This window comes from Triticum dicoccoides, chromosome 7B (assembly GCF_002162155.2).
Source record: "Triticum dicoccoides isolate Atlit2015 ecotype Zavitan chromosome 7B, WEW_v2.0, whole genome shotgun sequence".
Lineage (NCBI taxonomy): Eukaryota > Viridiplantae > Streptophyta > Magnoliopsida > Poales > Poaceae > Triticum > Triticum dicoccoides.
In genome coordinates, this window is record NC_041393.1 from 607,890,032 (window position 1) to 607,898,929 (window position 8,898).

Genomic DNA, 8,898 nt, shown 5'->3' on the forward strand with positions numbered 1-8,898 from the left:
TTGTCTTGCCTGGCAGGCACTTATATCGAGAGGAAGGCTTCACAATTATACCTGATTATTCTCTGCAAAGAACTGAATAATAAATAGAAGAGTCGCGCACCTACAACTTGCGTCCTTGTGTCTACGTTTCGACTCTACTTTTGCATTGCGTTACACGGTAAGTATCTTTTCGAGACAACGGCCTCCTCGATTTTCATTACAGAAAAAGTGCCAAGTTCATTCAATGTTTAGCAAAATAAACTCATGGTTTATATAACACTTACTACAACACCAAAGCATACAAGGCGCACTTCACAACACTATCAATGGAACAAAAGCACTCTCTTTTATTCCCATGGAAAATGAGTGAACTTCATCCATCAAACTCTTCTCATCATTGGCGCCAACCGCTAACTTCTCTCTTAAGCTTCCACAATCACCACTCTAGTCAATCACACTCCTTTCTCAATTTTTCTTCAAACATATTCCTTTTGGAGGTTAGATGATTGCATAACTGAAAATCAGTGAACCTTGGTCACTGGGGAATTGTTGCTTCAAATACACTGCATTTCTGGTTTTCTAGATTGTCCAACAAACATCCTCCAAATATGTCAGAATTGCATTCAAGTAGCCTGCTCAAGTCAAATGCACAAAGGACCACCTACCCATTCCAGTTTAGCTAAAGCACAACCAAATAGCAAATGGTTCACAATTTTCCATCGAACCATACAAGTGACACCAGTCATTCCTAAACCAATCTACTTTGATTAGATTATCTTTGGTTAGTATGATAATTTTAGCATGCATTGCGGTAGCAGCAGCTAGGCCTTCCGACTACCAGTTTTTGTCATGTTTTTCGGGTGTATTATCTTGGAACCGTTAGACACCCCAAGGAGATGTGGAGACTAATGAACCAGTGTCTCTGTTTTGGACCAGTGCTCTAGGACTTGGTTTGCAGTTGCTAAAGTGTATTGTACTAGACATATTTCATAACCAACTACAGAAAAATGGCCATAGAAGAAAAAAGTTAGATCAATAAATAGTATAATATGTAAAAAATGATAAACCATGTCATAATCCTATGCAGTGCCACACACATACTGTGTCCCTGTTTAGATTGAGTGTGATTTTTCTGCGCTCCCTGATATCTACTAGCATACAAGAATTACACTCGATCCAAGATAATTTGAGCTTCAAAAGATTAACCTAGTGATCTTTTAAGTCATGCATGCATACATGCTCACTCCCCTTAGGAAATTTACATCAAATAATTCCCAACAATAGTGAAGCATTCGAGGACTGCATTTTCCAGGAGAAACAAAGCACATCAGTACATTTCCCTGATATCTACTAGCACACATGATTGAAGGAAAATCTTTCGACATTTTTGAAATGGATAGGTCCTAGAAGTTCGTCAGATACAACCCACTAGGCACTACATACGTATCTATTATGCGAATAAATTGAGCACAATATATTGAGCAATTTGACTATCTATACAAGGCGTACTAAAAACATCTAATAATTAAATTAGGAAACCATGTATACTAGAGAAACACATGCATTGAGCAAATAGGCAGATAAACCTGACCATAAGTATAATTAGAACGCAACACACTTTAGTTGGACATGCCTTGATTAATTAGATTATATATGCTCTGAATTAAAGATGAATGCCAAAATTTTCATTCTTTTTGCTGACTATGAGTAGTGGTTTCATGTGGCGCTGCAAAATAATAAAACTGAAACCAAACAGCTAGCTAGCAGAAATTAACTACCGTTCTTGTACTGAACAAACAAGAGCATATGAATGAAGCACCAAACTAAATTGCAGATGTGCGTGCCTGAGAATTCGACAACCCAAAACTACATTTTTGTCACAGACAGCGATTACCAATGGAGCGTAACAATTTCACACCGCTATGGGTTAGTAAAAGAGTTCTCACACATAGCCTAAGTGCCTAACTGAATAATTCTATTCATCTCAAAACTATGTCTGTCAAGGGTATGCAATGCAACCATGTCTGAATAATTCTTTTGACTGGAACTGAAGATGGGATCAACAATCCAAGTATCCAACCATGTCTGAAGATGGCGATCAACATAGCCTAACTGAAGAATTCTATTCATCTCATCGAAACTGAAGACGGCGATCAAGAATCCAACCATGCACGTCTGTTAAGGGTACGCAATGCAAGTCATCTCACCGGACATGGCAATCAACAGTCCAACCATGCCCATGTCTTAGATGCGGCGGATCGACATGGTAGGCTAAAAACAAAGCCTTTCTTACAGCGGAGTCACGTCAGATCGGCACGCAAGTCAACCATATCGATCTTAGTCGTCTACTAGCAGTGATTCTAATTCTCACTGGCCGAAAACAAAACTTGAGGCGTGCCGGCGATCGGCCAGTCTCCGGCTGCGGCTCCGTGGCCTGCTGGACGTCGACTCATGTGAGCAAGACAGCATATTTATGGGTACAAAATAAAAATGCATAGCCGTCCAAAGCCATGGTTGAGGGGACAAGCAGGCAAACCTGCGTCGTCCATCGCCGGCGGTGGTGGGACGTAGCCGAAGAAGTGCCTGACGCGGCAGGTAGGCGGCTCGTCGAGGATGTCTTCGCGGAGCCCCAGCAGGACGTCGACGAGGGCGCCCATGTTCGCCGCGCCCCGACGGGCGTGGCCAGCGGCCTCGGCACATGCCTGGGCGGCCGTGGGAGCTCTCCCAGACGACGTCGGGGGCACGGCGAGGAAAGCCGCCACGTCCGAGTAGACACGCTCCAGCTCGGACTCCGCGCGGGACAGCCCGCGGAGCGCGTGCTTGACCTCCTTCCTCACGTCGGCGAGCCAGCCCGGGTACCAGACGTGGTGGTCCATCCAGCGCGGGTCTCGCAGCGAGAAGGAACGCATCGCCTGCTCGGAAGGCTTGGAGGCCAGCAGCAGCTCCAGCCCGCGGTCGACGTTGAACAGGAGGCCGCGGTTGGGGCGCATGGGCTCGGCGGCGGCCGGGGCAGGGGCCGCGACGGGATCCTCGCTGAGGAGGGCGGCGACGCGGTCGCGGGCGAGGTCGAGGACGCTGTGGACCTCGTCGCGGAGGAGGCGCCGGACCGCGGCGTCGGAGGCCCCGTAGGCGATGGTGGCGGCGATGCGGCGCGCTTCCTGGGCGGCCGCCTCGAGGTCCCGCGACGCCTGCTCCAGCGTGCGGCCGGCCTCCGCGGCGTCGTCGACGATCCAGCCGAGGATGGGGAGGAACTCGTACCAGGTGTGGTCGATGGTCCGCTCCGCCATGGCCGCCGGTCGCCGCCTCCCTCCTTCGCCCCCTCTTTCTCACTCTCTGGCACGCGCGCTCGTGTTGCGTGTGCGTGACGACACTTTGGTTTGAACGGACGCGCGGGAGCGGGTGCGGGCGGGTGGGGGCTAAATTTCAGTGGCGTGGTGGGTCCCGGGCTGTCAGCCAGCCAAACGGTAGTAATTTCTCCTTTAGATTGTTTCGGGCATATGCCACAGTTTTCTTACTCTCGACTTCTCTTTGTTGAGAAAATCATATTCTGGACATTGTCATATGCAACACACAACATATGCCTCTCCTATGTTTCTTTCTTACTTTTGCACCTAGTTTTCTTTCACAGTGCTTGCCCACTTTGGGTGCTTTGTGCTTTGGTTTTTCCCTCTGATCAATGCATTTGGTAACCAAACTACCAACATTCCAAAAAAAATCATAGGACATTCATTTATTTAAACAAGGCTCCTAGTGGCAAAAGATCATAAGCCTGGGCCGTGACTGCTTGCTTCATCTTGGTCGCATTCATCTCCAGCTGGAAGTCGTGGTAAAAAAATCGGCACTCCAAAAATGCTATTTTTGAAAGCATTTTGGAGTGTTGTTTTTCTTTTTCTTTTTGCCATGACTTCCATAAATGTTATTTCAGGATGAAAATTTGCAAGCACCAAGAATATTTGTCAATGTTTACACCAAAAAAAAATTTCCAGAAATTTTTGAAGTTTTTTTGAATTTACTGTTCATCCCGAGCTCAAATGAGCTCGGGAGTAGACAGGGACCACGTGGAGTATCGGCTCCCAAGCTCAAATGCTCCCTCATGAATAGTAAAATAAAAAAAAGTAAGACATTGTAAAACAGTCTGAATTTTTTGTGATAACTTAATGTTTTGATGACACTCCTTGAAGTCGTAGAAAAAAAACTGATGCTCCAAAAATGCTAGTTTTGAAACATTTTGGACTGCTGATTTTGTTTTTTACCATGACTTTGTGAATATCATTTCATGTTGAATTTTGGTATGCATGCAAAACATTTGTCAAAATATTTCGTGTTGAATTTTTTTACTTTTTTTCGATTTTACTGTTCATGAGGAAGCATTTGAGCTCGGGGACTTTCGATCTGAGCCGTTGATTATATTAAGTAGTGGGTTTGATTAACTCTTACCTTCTTACCTCTCATGTGAAAAGAGGACGTAAAAGGGATCATGTTAAAATTGCTCCATTGTTTGATGTGTGGTGGGAATTTGAGAGGAAGCTTCATACCACCTGAATAACATGGGACAGTGTGAGTAATCCCATTTAATTATCTTTCCTCAAGTCTAATTAACAGGGAACCCATCCATTATTTCGAATGCCCTAGTCTATGGAGATCAACTGGCCGACATTATTCATGTCTTGGTTTTTATTTTTATTTTTGCGGGAAAACTTTCAGTCTATTCATTATTAATCATGATAGTACGACGAATACCAAAAATAATAAAAATTACATCCAGATCCGTAGACCAGCTAGCGACGACTACAAGCACTAAAGCGAGCCGAAGGCACGCTGCCGTCATCGCCCCTCCCTCCCTGGAGCCGGACAAAACTTGTTGTAGTAGACAGCCACGAAGTCCTCGTGCTACGGTCCTTGAGGACCAACGCACCAGAACAGGAACCAACGTCCTTGAAGAGGAGCACCTATAGACACACGAACACAAACGAAAAAAAAACCCAGGTACATGTAGATCCACCGAAGACAAATGCCGACCGAATCCTGCGAAATCCGTCGGAGACAAATCTCCACACGCCCTTCGATGACGCTAGAAGCACCACCGGGATGAGGGTTAGGCGGGGAAAACCTTATTCCATCTTTAGCGAGTTGTCGCCGCCTCATCTCTCTAAGCAGGACACAAACTCTTAGAAAACTCAAAAAAGCGTCTAGAAACAAACTGGCCAGGGGCTCTTGTGGAGCCTGCTTGATAATTTATAGGGAACACATTTTGAAGTTTCAAAAAAGTATATAATTTCCTCATAAGTACATACATGTGCCTCCTATGTACATGTCAAATTTAACAAAGCACACTAGAAGAATGACAAATACGTGTGCCTATAATAGATGTACTGTTCGCTATTATACATAACAGATTTCCCCTTTTTTAGCGCACAAACAAACAAATTCATTGAAGTACAGGAAACAACTTTCTCTTTCATCTTTGGTTCCATAATTCGTGTTTTATTTCATAAATACATAGGGATGCCCCATAAATACATGTAAAATCCAACGATACAGGGTATGAAATAAGACAAATATGTGGACCTACAATGATCGTACTGTTCGCTATTATAGATCCACACATTTGTGAGTAACTCGCAGACAAATAAAGTTATCAAAGTAAAAAACAAAACAACTTTATCTTTCCATCTTTGGTTCCATGAAAGCAGCAACAAGCAAATGTTGTGCTACTCATTCGCTTCACCATTATACAGTTCAGAATTCTTACAAATGATACCTCATTTCTTTTGCCAGTTTCTCGGCTACGGAATGTATATTCTCCTCAACTCCTATATAGAACTCAGTTATTTCTCATGAAACAAGACTATAACTCTGTTATTACAGTTCTGAATTCAGAAAACGACCATAGCAGTTTGCTCGCAGTGTCCAGTTAACCCGTAAAACCATTAGCAGAGCTAGCATTTTACCGAGACTCACCTGCTGCCGAATGATCCAATGACAAAATTTCCTTACCACCTGTTGACAATTGCCTCTCCATCCAACCCTTCAACAGTTTCCTAATTTTCTTACAAAAATGAAGCAATCACTTCTATGCACTCCCACCAATGCAGATAACCCAAGATACTTATCTGAAAGAGCTTAATTGGTGATATTTAAGTGTTGACAAATCTCATCCCTAATTTGCAAATTAATATTTGGATTGAAATAAATACTGGATTCCCCAAACTTGCCATCTGTCATGAATTGTCACAATAGGTCTCCAACACTTGTTGTAAGGAAGTTACATTTAACATATCTGCTTTAATGAGAACCAGAAAATCGTCAGCAAATAAAATGTGTAAAACTGATGGTCCATTCGTGCACACTCTTATCTCATCAACGACATCAACTTCTTCTTCATACTACAACATGCTAGAAAGACCCTCTGCACAAATCATGAATAGATAAGGTGATAGTGGGTCACCATGTTGAGTCCCCCTGTGCCGGTGGGAAACGACACCTATGGGATCATTGGAATCCCTACTACGGTTGCGGGGCGCGGGGATCGTGAGAAGAGCGGGACTAGCAGACAGCACAAAGGGGATTTACCCAGGTTCGGGTCGCAAAGATGCGTAAAACCTTACGATCCTGCTTTGGTGGATGTATTTAGTGTTCTGGAGCTCTTGAACTAGCTCTGGGTGCTGCTAGATTCGAAAGAGCCGAATCCTTCTCTAGTGCGCCATGGGCCTCCTTTTATAGGCGAAAAGGGCTGCCACAGTGGCACACAGGAGGTGGAAAGTGCTACAGCGCTGTGAGCTTATCGCTAGTATTACAAGACAAAGCGCATTTAATGCGAGGCTTAGGTGTCCCGTCACTTTATCGGGGGCGGGGGCGAGGCCCGTCCCGTCCGTCGCCGCTCCTCCTCGCTTCGACACGTGGCCCGGCCAGCGGTGCATGCGGTGCCATGTAGGCAGGCAGGCAGCTGAGGTGGCGTGGTGGTGGAGCCTCCACGAAGGGCTGCATGCTGCCATGCAGGTGCCTGCCCAGCTGGTTGGGTCAAAACTGCATGCGAACGGCGACGAAGACTTGGCTGGCGTGGACCTGGCAGTGGCCCTGCTGGCGTGCCCGGCGAGGGCCTTGCCGGGTGGCCCGGCAAGGGTCTTGCCGGGTGGCCTGACAAGGGTCTTGCTGTGGCACGCAGACATCCCCGGCAAGGATCTTACCGGGGGTCTTGTGGATTTCCTCGGTGAGGATGATTGCCTTTTTATCCTCATCTGATCTTGACTATTCTTTGTCTTCACAAAGATCTGCATGCCATCACGGAGGTCAGCGGCGAAGCCACGTTATACCTATGCTGTCGGTTGACAACACAGGATTTTCGTAGGTAGTTGAACCCCAGATATGCATTCCACGCTGAAGAACGAACAACAATTGGAGTTTGACTACACGTCTACACGGACCCATCTATCATCTCTTTTTTTTTTCTTGTGAAACGGACCCATCTAGGAGTCTCTACTATTAAAGGGGGATCGAACGTCGTGATGGTTCGACCTCGTTCGATCCCCCTCCCTTCGAACTCCCACACGCACGCAGCAGCCCACCAACATAGCCCACGTACGAAAAAACACCAACTCAGCGCCCGCAAAAAAAAATACAACAACTCAGCCCACGTACGAGATCCACAGTTCAACACACGAACGATAAGTCCATGGAACCCCACGATCGCGCCCAGTCAACAAAAAAACAGCTCCGCAACCCACGAACGAGGACGAGGTCCATCGACCAAAAATCAAACTTCTTCGACCCGCCAACGAACGCCAGTTCTTCCTGGCGTACGAGCTCCATCAAGACGCCAGTTCTTCCTGGCGTACGAGCTCCATCCACACGCGAAAGCACGCCGCCAAAACAGAAACGCCGCTTCAATCGTCGTCCGGCCACATCGTTCGCACGCGAGCTGTGGGAGCTGCAGCCTCTGCTGGTCGCCTCCAAACACAACCTCCGCTCGACGGTTGTTGCTGCGTCATCTCCTGAGCGCGCCTACCGTCTTCTTTCTCTCCGATGGCAAAGGAAGTTATGTTTCATGGTGCCTGAACTCCCTAGGTTTGCCATCCTGACCTGTTCAAAACTTCATAATGTTAATACTCAGATTGCATTTTAACTTATTTGAACATATCACTTATTCCCCAAAGTTGCAAAATCTAATCAGTCTATAATTCTGCCCAGTAAATTTTAACACCATTTGGTAGATCATGCAGGAGAAAGATTGCAAGTGTACAGTGAAGTTAGGCCATAATTCTGCCCAGTAAAGTTAGGCCATAATTTTGCACAACAGTAAGGCACCCCATAACTAAACAGAAAACACAGAACAAAGCAGAAAGAGGCAACTAAAGAGGCACATACCTAGCATAATGTACTGACATTGTAGTTAGAGAAGCAAATTGTATAAACTTGGGCTTTGGCAAGATAACAGCAGGTATGCCCATTGAGAATCTCTACTATTAAAGGGGGATCGAACGTCGTGATGGTTCGACCTCGTTCGATCCCCCTCCCTTCGAACTCCCACACGCACGCAGCAGCCCACCAACATAGCCCACGTACGAAAAAACACCAACTCAGCGCCCGCAAAAAAAAATACAACAACTCAGCCCACGTACGAGATCCACAGTTCAACACACGAACGATAAGTCCATGGAACCCCACGATCGCGCCCAGTCAACAAAAAAACAGCTCCGCAACCCACGAACGAGGACGAGGTCCATCGACCAAAAATCAAACTTCTTCGACCCGCCAACGAACGCCAGTTCTTCCTGGCGTACGAGCTCCATCAAGACGCCAGTTCTTCCTGGCGTACGAGCTCCATCCACACGCGAAAGCACGCCGCCAAAACAGAAACGCCGCTTCAATCGTCGTCCGGCCACATCGTTCGCACGCGAGCTGTGGGAGCTGCAGCCTCTG